The sequence below is a fragment of the Leucoraja erinacea genome, chromosome 15 (assembly GCF_028641065.1).
Source record: "Leucoraja erinacea ecotype New England chromosome 15, Leri_hhj_1, whole genome shotgun sequence".
NCBI classification, from domain to species: domain Eukaryota; kingdom Metazoa; phylum Chordata; class Chondrichthyes; order Rajiformes; family Rajidae; genus Leucoraja; species Leucoraja erinaceus.
The window spans coordinates 13426684-13443664 of record NC_073391.1 but is presented as its reverse complement, the minus strand read 5'-3'; the positions used below and the strand labels follow the sequence as shown (position 1 = coordinate 13443664).

The following is a 16981-nucleotide window of genomic DNA, read 5'->3' as shown; positions in this document are numbered from 1 at the left end:
ACTGTAAAATCTCCTCAAGCTGAATACTTTGAAGAGATTCTGCTCCTCTCTCCGACAAGAATTCTGCAACATTCTCTCTCGCTGTTCCCCCTCTGTGATTCCTTCTGCTCTCTGATTGGCTCTACGGCCATGTTCTAACCCAGACTGAATATCTTTCATTCATTTGTTCTATAACCCTCTATATCACTCACTATATCTCTCATTTCCCTTTCCGACTCTCAGAAGATGGGTCTTGACCTGAAACGTCACCTATTTCTTCTCGCCAGAGATGCTGTCTGATACCAATGGGGGAACGTGTCTAAACCATGGGGGAAACTATGGACGCTGCTAAAATGCAAATGTAGCATTTAGACAATTATTCAAAATTTAATCCGTACATAGCAGGAACATAGTACATAGCGATATAAAGGAGGATCACAGGAACAGGCCTGTCGGCCCACAATGTTCGTGTGCAATCAAGCAAACTTTATGGACTGTGGAGAAAGGAACTGCAGATGATGGTTTGATCCGAAGATAGACACAAAAAGCTGGACTAACTCAGGCAGCATCTCTGGAGAGAAAGAATGAGCAACAGTTCGTGTTGAGACCCTTCTCATTCTATTAACCATATAACAACCATATAACAATTACAGCACGGAAACAGGCCATCTCGGCCCTACAAGTCCATGCCGAACAATTATTTTCCCTTAGTCCCACCTGCCTGCACTCATACCATAACCCTCCATTCTCTTCTCATCCATATGCCTATCCAATTTATTTTTAAATAATACCAACGAACCTGCCTCCACCACTTCCACTGGAAGCTCATTCCACACCGCCACCACTCTCTGAGTAAAGAAGTTCCCCCTCATATTACCCCTAAACTTCTGTCCCTTAATTCTGAAGTCATGTCCTCTTGTTTGAATCTTTCCTATTCTCAAAGGGAAAAGCTTGTCCACATCAACTCTGTCTATCCCTCTCATCATTTTAAAGACCTCTATCAAGTCCCCCCTTGACCTTCTGTGCTCCAGAGAATAAAGACCTATTCTGACCCCATTCTTTTCACTTTCACCACATTCTGGTCAACGAATCTCTAAACTGCATCTCTCACTTATATATATTGTGGACAGTTTACAGTCCCCTGCCAACAAGCACGTTGTGTATTTGAGGGCGGGGGTGACAGGTGACTGGAGCACGGGTGAAAATCTCCGCGTTTAGTGGGCGATCGCGCAAACTTCACCCAGTCAGTCTCAGCACCGGAGGGCGGCATTGAACCGGTGTGGCAGGAACTGCGAGGGAACAGCTGCTTGCCAGCTTGCATTCTCTGATCCTCCGCGGCACTCTGGAGGGAAGGAAGGAAGGGCTGGCCGGGAGGGAGTGCGCTGGTGCCGCTGCATGGCGCTGCGAGCAGTAATTCCCACACTCCGCAGCAGGTGGCTATCTGTGAGCGCCGGGGCCAAGGTGTGGGAGGTTGTAAATGCGAACAGACAGCGCGCTTGTTTACCAGCAGTTTGCTCAGGGAAGTGTGGATCTGCTGTTGAGATTCGCTGTCAGCCTCGCTGGAGAGAAACACCCGCGTCCTATCGGTAAGTTTCCCCCCGATCCTGCTCGGATCCACCTTTTGAGGACAGATTACTCCGGATCTCCCTGCCCCCAGTGGTGGTCCATCCAGTGACTGGGGAGTTAGTGGCAGCGCCGGCTTGATGTTGGTGGAACAGCAAGGGTCCAGCCCGGCGCAGTGTCAGTGATATCCAGGGCTAATCCTGGTTAATGAAGGTTATGAGCGTGGGGGCACCGGATTTAACCCGGGTCAGGTGCAGTGGCCCCGGCTCAGTGACAGGACAGGACTGTACCTAACCCAAGCGACCAACTCCAGGTCTGCAAGGTTGAAGACCAGGGCTGAAAGTAATTTAAATTTATTGCCACTGGGTCGTAACCCTGACGTTGTGGAGTTAACCCATTAGTACTGACTGGACCGGGCACAATCGGGTTTACTTCCAGCATTGACTGGGGACACAGGGCCCGCTCTCCTGGGCTCAGTGGCTGCGCTGACCTGGTGTGTGTGTGTGTGTCTCACTGACTCCAGGCGGTCCCGGCACTGTTCGTTGCAGTCACAACATGCAATTAAGTTTAGCTCTTCATTGTAATCCTATCACGGGACTCATTGATCAGAGGGGTCACGTTGAGACTTCGCACTTGTCCCGTGTCTCTAACAGGACTGTTGTGCTTGCCGAAAATAAAACAACACACACTTAAACGGCTGCAGATGCTGAAAATCTGAAATAAAATCAGAGGGCGCTACAAACGCTCATCGGGTCGGGCAGCTTCTGCGGGCAGTTAATAATTCGTCGGAAAACCACACTGATTGTATGCTTGGGGTGTTCGGGGTAGCTAGATGAGTCAGCCGGGGATAACGGGTGTGGTAGGCTGCATACGTTTCAGAGATGTCTAGATACACACAAACACACACATATATATATACATATATATATATATGTGATATTTAATTCTGCGGCGCGGTGAATTACTTAGAGATGTGCTGGATGAATGTTGACACATTACAACGCAATGCGAATCTTTAATCTTTACATATTAAAGACGAGAGCGTGGAGAAACTAGAAACTACAGATGGTGGAATCTGGAGAAAACCCTCGAGTGCTGGAGGAAGTGTGCGGCCCAAGCAGCATCTGGGGAGGGGATGTGTAGGTTATGTTTCAGGTCGGGACTGTTGGAGTAAAAGCTGGACAGATGAGTGAGAACATGTTACCCGCAAAATAAGTTACCCTGTACTTGGTTCTTGCGTCTTGTCAGCCCTCCACTGCTACACGAATAGAAGTCAATTTGGCATATGTTTGATAGAATAGCAATTAATTTTGGCTTGGTATAGTTGTGCACATTGGTTCTCACCATTGGTACCTCGTACTTGATGGCGTTTCCCGTGCATTATTCGGGACAAAGACACATCTTGAATTTGTGGCGTGAATGCAGTTTTGACCTCGTTTCGTGACCTCGGATGGGCTGCTATGATTTATGCTGCATGCTAGTAGATGAGATAAATAGGCCTACACCGTCTGTTCTATTAAGCATTAAATGGTGTATCTCCAAAAATAAACTAAAGAAGCCTGCTCTTTATAAAGTATTTACAGCGATGAATCTATATTGTTGGTGCAGATCTGTCTGTCAGTTATCCGAGTTTGCATTCATCTCTGTTAGTGTAGAAATGAACTGCAGATGCCGGTTTATACTGTAGATCGACACAAAGTGTTGGAGTAACTCAGCCGGTCAGTCAGCATCTCTGGAGAAAAAGGATGGGTGATGTTTGAACATTTTAACTCTGATTTGAAGAAGGGTCATGACCGGAAACGTCGCCTATTCCTTTTTCTCCTGTCTCACTGAGTTACTTCAGCACTTTGTGTCTATCTTTATTACCCGCTGTTAGGTTTGGTTTGATCCTTATGTAATTCATCTGTTATATCGACATTCAACGTGGTCTTTTAGCTATAGAAACATTAATGAAGGAGCCAGGAGCAAGATCCACAGCAAATATTAATGGGATACCATGATCTCAATATAAAAAGAGCAGAGAAGCTCAGCAGGTGAGGCAGCAACAACTGCTCACAGTTACCGTCTCAGCTTCATGAACTTCCGTCACTTGTATTTGAGCTAGAAGAAATTGTCAGAGGATTATGCAGAGGTGAGTAGGAGTTGAATTCTATCATATCGTGCACAAGCTTAATCCTTTGACTGGGGCTGATGCAATCTTGTCCAATATATAATTTTTGTGATCTACTGTTGTGAGTTTTATCAGCATAAACCCATAATTACAATTGTCCAAGGGCAACCTTCTGCAAATTTAGTCATTGCTTCTTTTCCCATCCTTCTGGCTAGACAACCAAGGATTTGCATAGTACCATAGGTTGAATAAATTAGGTCTTTATTCTCTGGAGCGCAGAAGGTTAAGGGGGGACTTGATAGAGGTCTTTAAAATGATGAGAGGGATAGACAGAGTTGATGTGGACAAGCTTTTCCCTTTGAGAATAGGGAAGATTCAAACAAGAGGACATGACTTCAGAATTAAGGGACAGAAGTTTAGGGGTAATATGAGGGGGAACTTCTTTACTCAGAGAGTGGTAGCGGTGCGGAATGAGCTTCCAGTGGAAGTGGTGGAAGCAGGTTTGTTGGTATCATTTAAAAATAAATTGGATAGGCATATGGATGAGAAGGGAATGGAGGGTTATGGTATGAGTGCAGGCAGGTGGGACTAAGGGGAAAAAAAGTTGTTCGGCCGAGATGGCCTGTTTCCGTGCTGTAATTGTTATATGGTTATATGGATCTGTTTGATTTGTTCACGGTGATCATTTTGGTGAAATGTTCACAATTTGTCTGATTTTCCCACTTGGATTTTGTCTTTTCGACTATGTCAGTATACGATGCTGTTAATTATTCCCTTTCTTCAGACCCTTTGCATTCATCTAGCTTTTTGTGTATTCATATTGTTCATCAGCCAGTCAATTAGTCTAAATGTTTCAAGCTGCTTGCAGTCTCTTGGTTGTGCATGGTTTCAGTTCTCCAGGGCCATGCAATTCCCTCTTACTTTATATTTCTCCAGTTATAACATTAAACACACTTTGGAGAATTTCCTGATTAGTGTAAGTACCTGGTTCCCTGACCTGTCACTCCCAGAGATAGTTTTACATCACTTCTTTATGAATTAGTGTCACACCTTCCCTGCTCCATTTATATTGAGTGTCTCTCTTGATTGGTATTGGTAAAACGTGTGGTTACAGAGTTTGCAGACATCACATTTGCATGAAGAATTAACCTGTTAAAAAACGAATACCTGAGTTAAAATAATGAATGTTATAATACTGATTATAATTACATACTCAGTGGGTATCATTGAGGGTTGTAATGAGGATATGTATTACCAAGTGCATATTTAAAACCTTAGAGATATTTCTATCTGTGAAATGATTACTAGACAGGGCAAATGGAGGAATGCCAAAGAGGAAGTGAGGACACAATTTTGGATCACCTTTGACATGATCACACTGTTCTATAACAAAGCTTGTTTCATTTCATTTACCTACCTGATCTCCCGGTGGCTCAGCACTTCAACTCCCCCTCCCATTCCGAATCTGACCTTTCTGTCCTGGGTCTCCTCCATGGCCAGAGTGAGGACCCACCATAGATTGGAGGAGCAGCACCTCATATTTTGCTTGGGCAGTTTACACCCCAGCAGTATAAACATTGAATTTTCCAATTTCAGGTAGTCCCTGTTTAGCTCTCCCTCAGCCCACTGTCTCTGCCTCGTTCTTTCTTCTTCCCGCCGCACCCACCCACCCTCACATCAGTCTGAAGAAGGGTCTCGACCTGAAACGTTGCCTATTTCCTTCGCTCCTTAGATGCTGCCTCACCTGCTGAGTTTCTCCAGCATTTTTGTCTACCTTTGTTCATTTCAATGTGTTTACAGATATTGTCCGCACCACATTTCAATGACAAGTTGACCTGTTAAAGATGAATACATGAGTTTAAATAATGAATTGAAAATGTGCCACTGCTGTTTCTCACCAGTGGGCTATCTGATCTATCATGCTTATCCTAAACAGATGTTGTAACTACTGTTCACATCACCTCATGCTTGCTGGTCCCAATGGGATCCTTGGTTAAAATTCACATCCTCATTTAAAAATTCCTCTCTCCTATATTTCAATGCTTCACAACCTACAACTTTTATCATCCATTCGCTTTTGACCTTGTGATAACACTCAGATGCCGCTCTGATCCCCATCACCAGCAGACAGGCCAGGAGGCCCAACCTCAGCACCCCTGAGCTAAGGCCACAGCCAAATAAGTAACAGCTAAGTCCAATTAGCTGATATTGGATTGGCCCACCTAAGTCTGGTCAGCCTACTCCTTATAAACTAGGAAAAGGAGGAAGAAGGGAAAGGGAGAAGGGAGAGAAAGAAGGATAGAAAGAAAGGAGATAAAGTAAGAAGATAGAGGAAAGTAAGGAGATAGAGAAAAGTGGGGTGCTTCCCACCAGCTGGGTTCCCCTGTTGCAGGTCTGGATGAAAATTGAGTCACTTGGACAAACTCAAGACCACCAGCACCAGTGTTTGGTGGACTAACCTCCGGGACAAAGCCGAGATTGCCAGTGCCTCATCTGAGGCCAAGTCAGAGTGGCCAGGGCAGGCCTGAGACCGCCAGTGTTTCTTACCTGCCCACAGACCATGAGGGATTGCACGCACATACAGAAGCAAAGACTGAGCCTCCAGGATAAGCCTGAGACTGCCACCATCTCCTCTCGAGGCAAGGGTGAACTGCAGGGACATGCCTGAGATCACCGTGCCTCCTCCTTGAAGCCCAAAGCTCGGCTGCAGGACAAGCCTGAGATTACCAGCATCTCCTCGTGAGGCAAGGAGGAACTACAGGGGCAAGTCTGAGATCGCCGTGCTTCCTCTTCAAATATAATACTGAGCTGCCGGGATAATCTGTGAGATCACCAGAGTGTCATAGATACATAGAAAATAGTAGCAAGAGGAGGCCATTTCCTCCTTTGAGCCAGCACCGTCATTCAATGTGATCCTGGCTGATTATCCACAATCAGTAACCCATGCCTGCCTTCTCCCCATATCCCTTGATTCAACTAGCCCTAAGAGCTCTATCTAACTCTCTTTAAATGCATCCAGTGAATTGGCCTCCACAGCCTTCTGTAGCAGAGAATTCCACAAATTCACAACTCTCTGGGTGAAAAAGTTTTTTCTCATCTCAGTTTTAAATGGCCTCTCCTTATTCTTGGACTGCATCTAGCTTGTCCCGTCCTTTTATAATTTTATATGTTCCTATAAGATCCCCCCCTCATCCTTCTCAATTCCCGTGAATACAAGCCCAGTCTTTCCAATCTTTTCACATATGACAGTCTCACCATCCTGCGGATTAACCTACCCTCCGCTGCCTCAAAAACAAGGATGTCCTTCCTCAAATTAGGAGAACAAAACTGCACACAATACTCCAGGTGTAGTCTCACCAGGACCCTGTACAACTGCAGAAGGACCTATACTCAAATCCTCTCATTATGAAGGCCAACGTGCCATTCAATTCCAGAAGATTAGTCAAGCAGGATTTACCCTTCATAAATCCATACTGACTTGGACCAATCCTTTTACTGCTATCCAACTGAACCATTATTACTCTTTAATAATTAACTCCAGCATCTTCCCCACCACCGATGACAGGCTAACTGGTCCATAATTCCCCATTTTTTGTCTCCCTTTTTTCCTGAAAAGTGGGATGACATTAGCTATCCTCCAATCCACAGGAAACTGATCCTGAATCTATAGACCATTGGAAAATGGTCACCAATGTGTCCACAATTTCTACAGCAACCCCCTTGAGTACCCTGGGATGCAGACCATCAGGTCCTGGGGATTTATCAGCCTTCAGTCTCATCAGTCTACTCAATACTATTACTCACCTAATGCAAATTTATTTCAGTTCCTCTGTCTCCTTAGATCCTCTGTCCTCTAGTACATCTGGGAGATTGTTTGTGTCTTCCTTAGTGAAGACTGAACCAAAGTACCCGTTCAGCTCTTCTGCCATTTCCTTGTTCCCCATAATAATTTCACCATTTTCTGCCTTATAGACAATAGACAATAGGTGCAGGAGTAGGCCATTCGGCCCTTCGAGCCAGCACCACCATTCAATGTGATCATGGCTGATCAGCCCCAATCAGTACCCCGTTCCTGCCTTCTCCCCATATCCCCTGACTCCTCTATCTTTAAGAACCCTATCTAGCTCTCTTTGGAAAGCATCCAGAGAACCTGCCTCCACCGCCCTCTGAGGCAGAGAATTCCAAAGACTCGCAACTATCTGTGAGAAAAAGTGTTTCCTTGTCTCCGTTCTAAATGGCTTACCCCTTATTCTTAAACTGTGGCCCCTGGTTCTGGACTTTCCCAACACTGGGAACATGTTTTCTGCCTCTAGTGTGTCCAAACCCTTAACAATCTTATATGTTTCAATAAGATTCCCTCTCATCCTTCTAAACTCCAGAGTGTACAAAGACAGCCGCTCCATTCTCTCAACATATGACAGTCCCGCCATCCCGGGAATTAACCTTGTAAACTTTCGCTGCAGTGCCTCAATAGCAAGAATGTCCTTCCTCAAATTAGGGGACCAAAACCTTCAAGCATGTAAAACCATTTTATGATTATTTTGGCTTTTTCTGTATACATAAATAATCCTTTATAAATCCGTGTCATTAATGTTGTTCCTTTCAGTTCCAATTTACTATTTCTTTGGACTTGGTGACCTAGAAGCTAGCAGACTTTAAGGAGGTGGTTGAAGTATGACCTCTGCACAGTTTTCATCGCTGGTACAATTTGCAAATTTAGAAAATGCTTCAGGCAAGATATGGTGTGCTTGAGTGTGATTTAAACATCTGCAGCTGAACAAGAGAAACACATTTCAAAAGTTTGTTTGTGTGCAGATAACAGATTCATTTATCTGAACATGTTAGATGACTGTGACAGAACACAGGGCGTTTTATTATACCCACCATAGTGCTTTTCCCATTAGATGGGTTGTATTGTATCCCATTACCCATTTGAAAGTGTTGCAGAAAGTGAGTGTGACAGGCCGCTCCTTGGAATGGATAAGCGGAAGACTTAATTGGCTTCCGAGATACAGAAGGGAATGACCAGAGCTCCCATTGTCAATTCTCATATGTAATGTGTGATCTGTAAATGAAACAAAGATTTAATTCATCACCAAGAAAAGACAACTAAGAGGAACCAGCTATGTATTACAGTAATGCACCTTACCAATCACATAAAGTTATTAGTCGAATGAAGGGTTTTTCAACAGAAGATTGTTAGGTTAATTGGTCACTGTAAATTGCCTTCATAAGTGATAGGAGCAGAATTGGGGCATTTAGTGGGAATGTGGGGTGAATAGGTTACAGGGAAAAGTAGAAAGTAATTGGGTTGCCCTATGACCAACATAGACTGGATGGAAATATGGAAAAACAGAGCAAAGAGACGTTGCATGATTTCAATTGCAATCCCCTACTTTTGCCTGACAGCGGATGTTCCTTTACTCACTTCATCAAGTAAATTCACTCAAAAAATGCCTAATGCAGTCGGGGTCTTCTCAGGGGATCAGAGAGTTAGTGGAAGATTGGTTTAGAAGCACGTTTTACACGTCTGGATCATTTGGGATGATGGGCCATTTAGACGATTGGTGGGGAGATCCATTGGTGGAGAGGCTGGTGCAATTGGGAGCAGCGGCCAGTTGATCAGAGGTATAAAAGGTAAACGCAGGACTCAGCTCAGCGGAGTTCCAATGTAGTGAAGACTTAGTAGTCTCAAGATTGCAAATAATGATTGCCCTGGGATAACTTTGCCACTTTAATGAAGGAATTATCTAATTTGACACTCAAATAATGTAGAACCATGCAATTCAAGAAAACACAATGCCCATAGGGAAGTGACCGGTGACTGAAAGCAATCTGAAAATAGACATAACATTTCACTCATTACCTGATACCAAGTACATTTTCATGTGACACTGAAAAATAACAGTACTTGCCTTTTAATTCTTAGGCCATTATGTTGATGTGGGAAGAGTAACTTGCAGCCCTGTGATAAACTAGGCTGGGCTAGGTTGCCAGTGGGAAAACTATCAGCAGCAAAAAAAAAGTTACCAATGATGCTTGAAAAAAAAAATTTGAACTTTAGAACATAGAAAATAAGTGTTGGCTATTCTGCCCCATGTTCACTCAGCCATTTAGTGAGATCATAGCCACTTTCTTGTACCAACCATGTATCCTGTGGTATCTTTAATATCTAACATCTACTCATTTCATTTCTAAATGCTTGAAAAAGTTTACTGCAGGATCTTTTTAATTTTTCTCATGATTAACATCTGCATAGAATTATGATTGCAATTAATAAATGTGACATTTATTGTCATTAATCGGACCTGTTGGAAATAACAATGGAAAGTGAGACTGCATCAGAAGTCGACAGTATCAGGGGTCACAGTTTAAGAATAGGGGTAGGCCATTTAGGACTGATGTGGAAAAATGTTTTCACCCAGAGAGTTGTGAATCTGTGGAATTCTCTGCCACACAAGGCAGTGGAGGCCAATTCATTGAATGTTTTCAAGAGAGAGTTAGATATAGCTCTTAGGGCTAACGGAATCAAGCAATATGGGGAGAAAGCAAGAACGGGATACTGATTTTGGATAATCAGCCATGATCGTATTGAATGGTGGTGCTGGCTCAAAGGGCTGAATGGCCTGCTCCTGCACCTATTTTCTATGTTTTTATGTATCGGGTCTAGTATATCTCAGTTGAAATCCCTGCCTCCAATTGTGCAATGCAGGTCAGTCCATCCTGAAGAATTTTCCATGCTGGCCTTTGGGCATACAGGTGCACAACCTTTTATCCGACAGCCTTGGGACCAGACACTTTTCGTAATTTGGAATTTGTCGGTCTTCGGAATGGAAATTTTTTAGCGTAGATTTTAATGGCTGGCTCAGTGGTAGAGTGCTCGGCTCATATCCGCAAGGTCGCGAGTTTGCGCTTTGATCCCGGCAGTTCCTCGGTCGCGAGTTTGAGTCTTCAGTGTAGTTTTTTTCTTGCAGAATAAATGTCTGTATGAAATGCAGTGTGTTGAATGAATTCCTGAATTTGTAAATGTGACCGCAGCATTGAATCACCTCCCGCACTCATGTCACCCTAGCGGGGCTACATGCCCTTAGGCGGCCTATGGCGACATTTTCACACTCTTATATCCGTGTGCAGCAGAGGCGCCAAACGTGAGCTTTGGTGTGCAGACGACATCCTGGAAAAAATGTCTGGTTTCTTCCAGGTAGGCGATATACCCTCCCGCGCAATATACCCTCCACTTCTCTTTTTAGTTCCCCTTTCTTCCAGGACCGACCCGAGGTTCCGCTGTCACCTCTGCGGGCCACCCTCGGTGAACGCTCACTCAACTTTGTCTTGGGATTCCTACTCTCCCGCGCAATATACCCTCACCTTCTCTTTTATGAATGGGGATTTAGTTCCCTTTTCTTCGAGGGCCGACCAGAGGTTCCGCAGTCACCTCTGCGGGCCGTCCTCGGTGAATGTCCTGTCTCCCTGTCCCTGGGATAGCAGGGGGCGATAAAACAGCACAATACCCCCCTCCTCCTCCCCCCCACCCCCAACTCCAGAGGAATCCGCTCCCCGATGGGCCACTACGGCAACAAGTGGCAGTTCGCCCACAGCCCGAGCTGTGCGACCCCAAGAACAAGACGCACCTTGCGCACCATCAGTTTCTGCCCCTCTGGAGTTGGAGCGGGGCTGGGCTGGAGTTGCTGATCTGGGATCTCCGTGCTTGCAGTGGGCCTGGGGGTCGGTGTCCCGATGAGGGGGCACAGCTCGGGCTGTGGGCGAACTGCCACTTGTCGCCGTAGCGGCCCATCGGGGAGCGGCTCCTGGTGGTCCCGATGTCTCCCGCTAGTTTGCAGTTTTCCTCTGGAATTGGAACGGGGCTGGGCTGCTGCTGGCTGTGGGTCTCTGGGATCTCCGTGCTTGCAGTGGGCCTGGGGGTCGGTGTCCTGTTGGTCCTGACGTCTCTGGTGACTGGCACAGCTCGGGCTGTGAGCGAACTGCCACTTGTCGCCGTAGCGCCCACCGGGGAGCGGCTTCTGGTGGTCCCGATGTCTCCCGCTAGTTTGCAGTATTCCTCTGGAGTTGGAACGGGGCTGGGCTGCTGCTGGCTGTGGGTCTCTGGGATCTCCGTGCTTGCAGTGGGCCTGGGGGTCGGTGTTCCGTTGGTCCTGACGTCTCCGGTGACTGGCATTGCCGACGTGAAGACAGTGCAAAGCCCCTACGCCGATGCAATGGGCGGGGAGCTGGAGAGGGGAGGGAAGGGGTCACACACATGGCCGGGAAGCAGAGGGGTGTAGGTGGGGTGAAACTGAAGGGAGCGACAATCTGCTGCTGCCTGCCCGCTGAGTTAAAAAAGTTCCCACGCAAGACTCACGATACACTGTGTATCGTGAGTCTACCGTGGGAACTTTTTTAACTCAGCGGGCAGACAGCAGCATATTGTCAATTATTAACCCTCCCGCGCAATATACCCTCACCTTCTCTTTTATGGATGGGGATTTAGTTCCCCTTTCTTCCAGGACCGACCGGAGGTTCCTCTGTCACCTCTGCGGGCCGCCCTTGGTGAACGTTTTCAAGGACTGAAAAAATGTCGCTATTCGGAGGTTTTCGTTATTTGGATCTTCGGATAAAAGGTTGTGCACCTGTACCAATTATTAGCTCTTTACAAACAAAGCCTTTGTTTAATTTAGTTATCATTCTATAGCTGCTGTTATCACTAATTTGCCTACCAGGGGCCTGCAGACGAAATGTTTGTTTTCCAGTTCTTCGATATACAAAAATGTAAAAAGATATTTCAATTGGTTTTGTGGCATGTTATTAGCCAAAATTGGAGTCTGGAGATATGGGTTTTATATTTTAATTTTCCACTGAGGAATATTGCACTCATAGAGTCATGGAGTCATAGTCATAGAGTGATACAGTGTGGAAACAGGCCCTTCGGCCCAACTTGCCCATACCGGCCACCATGTCCCAGTCCCACCTGCCTGCGCTTGGTCCATATTCCTCCAAACCTGTCCTATCCATGTACCTGTCTAACTGTTTCTTAAAGGATAGGATAGTCCCAGCCTCAACTACCTCATCTGGCAGCTTGTTCCATACATCCACTACCTTTTGTGTGAAAAAGTTACCCCTCAGTTTCCTATTCAACCTTTTCCCCTTCACCATGAACCTATGTCCTCTGGTCCGCAATTCCCCATACTCTGGGCAAGATACTCTGTGCATCTACCCAATCTATTCCTCTCACAATATTATACACCTCTATAAGATCACCCCTCATCCTCCTGCACTCCAAGGAATAGAGACCCAGCCTACTCACCCTCTCCCTATAGCTCAGACCCTCTAGTCCTGGCAACATCCTCGTAAATATTCTCTGCACCCTTCCAAGCTTGACAATGTATTTCCTATAACATGGTGCCCAGAACTGGACACAATATTCTAAATGCGGTCTCACCAACGTCTTATACAACTGCAACATGACCTTCCAACCTCTATACTCAATACTTTGACTGATGAATAGAGGGTGTGTCTAAGGACCTAGTGTCTCTAGGCAGAGCCTTACTTCAGGGCTGGGCAGATGGAAAACGAAAGTTTGAAAGTCCAAGGACACAGCAATTGTTAAACAGCGTGCCACAAACTTTGACTGTGGTTTCTTTGTTTAACTCACTAACCCACCCCATTGCTGTGCAAAATTTGCATTGGGATTATAGTCTAATTTAACATATTGTTATTTGAGAAACATTTCTACTGTAAGAGAGATTTCCAATGTAAATTTATATTTTTTTTAGTTTTTATTTCCGGTTTAGTTCAGGACAAGGTTTTTTTTTTAAATCATTTCATTAAGATGCAAAATTGGGTAATTATAGTTCTCAAGAAATGCATCAACATTCCATTTACATAAATTGTAACTACAAGAGTATCAGTAGTTTTGTAATGATCGATTGATTCAGGCTTTCTTTTAATTACTTTGTCCATAGGGAAGCCTCATCTCTATGAAAACTTCATTTTTCTTCATTTAGTCACAATCCTTTTGTTTATCAACCCAGCCTTTTTTTTTGTCACAGTCGAGCTACTGACTGGAACATCTCACAAACAAATAGGACTGGTTAGTGTTAAACCCCATTCTTATAGTAAAATGAATGAAAACATAAATTCTGCATGGCTGGTATTTACTGGCATGCAGTGTGATCGGTGAGAAACTGAGGTGCTATGTTGCTGTTAGGCCTACTAGGATGAGCTTTTATGGGATATTTATCAATGAAAGTAAAAATAACAAATATCAAAAATATCTTTCTTTAATTAGTTACAGATTTGATCAGTGGGGTTTGAAAATGATTCATTGTAAACAATTTGACCAATCAATATTTATCCTTCAGCTACCAAAAGTTTTAAGAAACAAAAGCATTGCACACTCTACCTGTATGCAAATGCTAACTGTAACCATGGAAACATCCTTGGAATGCTTCGCCTTTAGTACTCTGGAATGTCACAGTAAATTGACTGTTCTCCCGCTAACATTGCCTAAATAGGCCTGATTTAAGGTTATATCCCAATAACTTGCTTACTATATGCAATGAGTTTCATTCAATCATCAGAGAAGAATGTATGACTTCAGAAGTGATGCAATAATTGCCTGGGGATATTCGGCAGTGTTGACATACTGGCACCAGGCAGTGAATTTGTCCAGAAGGGAGAAACTCAGTCAATGCCGTATTTTTAAATGCATCCCACAAAAACCTCTGGTTTAACAGCTCTGCCCAAGAAATTGCAAAGTTGTGGATGTTGCCCAGTTCATCACATGGACCAGAATCTCCACCAATGCCTCCTTCTATACTTCACATGCCTCGGGAACAAGCAGCCAACATAATCAGGGAGCTTTTCCACATGCAGTATATCATACAAAATGGCATACCTTATGAAGTTGAATGTAATTTTGTTCTTTTTTTGAAAGGTTTTAAAATTGAATCTGGCTGTGTACAATCCCTTTAATAGGCGAATAGGTGTTTGTGTGTGAAAAGGAGAAAAAAAGGTAATTTAGTGCATGTCAGGCACAATGATATGCAAATGCAATAAATGATGGCATTTATTTGATTAAAATGGCATCCTTTTACATTTACATTTCTTCCTATTCATTGCTTTCCTGTCCATTTCTCCTCTTCTGAAAGCGTTCTTAGTCTAGTTTTAGAGGTACAGCATGGAAACAAGCCCTTCGGCCCACCGAGTCCACGCTGACCATTAATCACCCGCTTACACTAATTCTATATTAGGAACATTGGTGTTCAGTCCGCAAAGGTTCCCCTGAGCTCACCATTACCTGCTACTTTAATTCCCCTTGGAGAAATCTGCCCACACTATTGGCTGCTCACCTTCTGACGATAGATTCTTGCCCAGGTGTTCTTGAAAATGGAGCATGCAATGATCATTTGAGGCCTTCCATGGGTAATGGACTTCCTGGAATGCTTCCTGGAACTACCAAGAACAATGTTTTACCCAGTTTTTACTTTATTCAAATGTAAAATAAATTTACCTTTAAACAAAAATACAATCTCTAAAAGTCCTTAATAAAACTATCCCATCAAGCACTCAAAACGTCCAGTGAAACTACTTGTCAGTTTATAATCAGTGCATAAGTACATCCTTGAATATTATGTGGTGACACAATAGCATAAGGATTTGTTCTAAATCTAATGTGCTAGCTCCCTTTCAATTAGATTGTAATTATGCAATTCTCCTTCAAGCAATGAAGTAATCTATTTGACCTGTGGTCAATTATGTATAGTTCACTGAGATATTCTACATAGAGCAGAGTTCAGGACAGTTTCACAAGCAGAAGAACTGAAAAGCATGATAGGGTGGTGCTTCAACTCTCCCAGAAAATTTATTCTGAATTTTACTGGTAAGGGTTATTTTAATACTCATATTAACCTATTGAAACAGTTTACCTGGTGTTAAAACAATGGCAATTTGAAGACTTCATCTGTTCTGTTGGTATACATTTGTAAAAGGAGAACCCAACTTCAAATTCACGACATTAGAACTTTGAAGATGATATAGACAGCTGTTTGTCATTGTCTACTCCGATTTACGTGATTTTGGGTTGCTCTTACAATGGGTTTTCTCTGCAGCTGCTAAAACAGGCTGTATAGTGGCACAGTGGGTGAGTTGCTGCTTCAGACGGGTGCCGTCTGTATGGAGTTCGTACATTCTCCCTGTGATGGTGTGGGTTTTCTCCGGGTGCCCCGGTTTCCTTCGGCACACCAAGGACGTACAGGTTTGTAGATTAATTGGCTTTGGTAAAAACCTTGTTCCCCATGTGTAAGATCGTGTTCGAATACAGGTTGATGATCACAGGTCGACGTGTACTTGATGGGCTGAAGGACCGATTTCCGTGTTGTACCTCTGAAGTCTAAAACCTAACGTCTTTGTGCAAAACATAAAAGTAACTAAAAGGGAGGGGCATGTTCTTGTGCTGATTGGCTTTTATGCAGTCAGACCAAATCTGTAACTAATTAAAGAAAGATCAACATTTAATTGCTGACTTATCTTCTCAAAAAGGAAAAGTCAAGACTTTCCAAAGGTTATAAATAAGCTGGGCACTAAAAATAATTGTGTCTCTTTGATAAAGCTAGTTTGTATCCTACATACATGTCAATGAAATGATAGAGAACCAAACAATGCTGGAAATATTCAGCAGCTCGGGTAACATTGATGGAAAGAGAAATCATAGTACTTCAGGCCCATGACCTTTATCGGTATTGAGAGAGTTTAGAATTTTATTTTCTGAAGAGGGATTGACGAGAACAAAGGACATGTCTCTTATAGGGTAGAGAGCAAGAGAGAGTGAATGACACTGGCAGCATGGTGGCGCAGCGGTAGAGTTGTTGAGGCAGGTTCGATCCCGACTACAGATTCTGTCAGTACGGAGTTTGTACGTTCTCCCTGTGACCCCGTGGGTCTTCTCCGAAATCTTCGGTTTCCTCCCACACTCCAAAGACGAACAGGTTTGTAAATTAATTGGCTTGGTATACATGTAATTAGTGTGTGTAGGGTAGAGTTAATAGGCAAGAATCGCTGGTCAGTGTGGACTCGGTGGACTGAAGGGCCTATTTCCACGCTGTATCTCTAATACTAAACTAAAGTGGCTTTGGTGCTGGCAGAGAGAGGGTGATGAAGACCTGTTGCAGCTGATCTATCTGGAGGAAATACCAATAGGAGGTGATTGAGAACAGAGAAAGCAAGAGAATAAAAGGATTAAAAAAGCCCCATAAAAATGCACATTATAAAAGCAAAATATTAGCGTCTGTTGAGAAAGACACAAATTTAGCACTTCAGTTTGACGACCTTGCA

General features: G+C 44.0%; 1 protein-coding gene across 3 annotated transcripts in view; it reads left to right on the top strand.

Annotated features, from left to right (window-relative positions):
* The first annotated feature begins 1309 nt into the window (after nt 1-1309).
* Nucleotides 1310-16981, top strand: part of ptprea (protein tyrosine phosphatase receptor type Ea) — a 259188-nt gene continuing 243516 nt past the window's right edge. For 2 of the 3 annotated variants that reach the window (XM_055646692.1, XM_055646691.1), the window contains exon 1: nt 1310-1565. The gene's annotated coding sequence lies outside the window, so the exon portion shown is untranslated. The remainder of the gene's footprint in view (nt 1566-16981) is intronic. The other variant, XM_055646694.1, reaches the window with a different exon arrangement.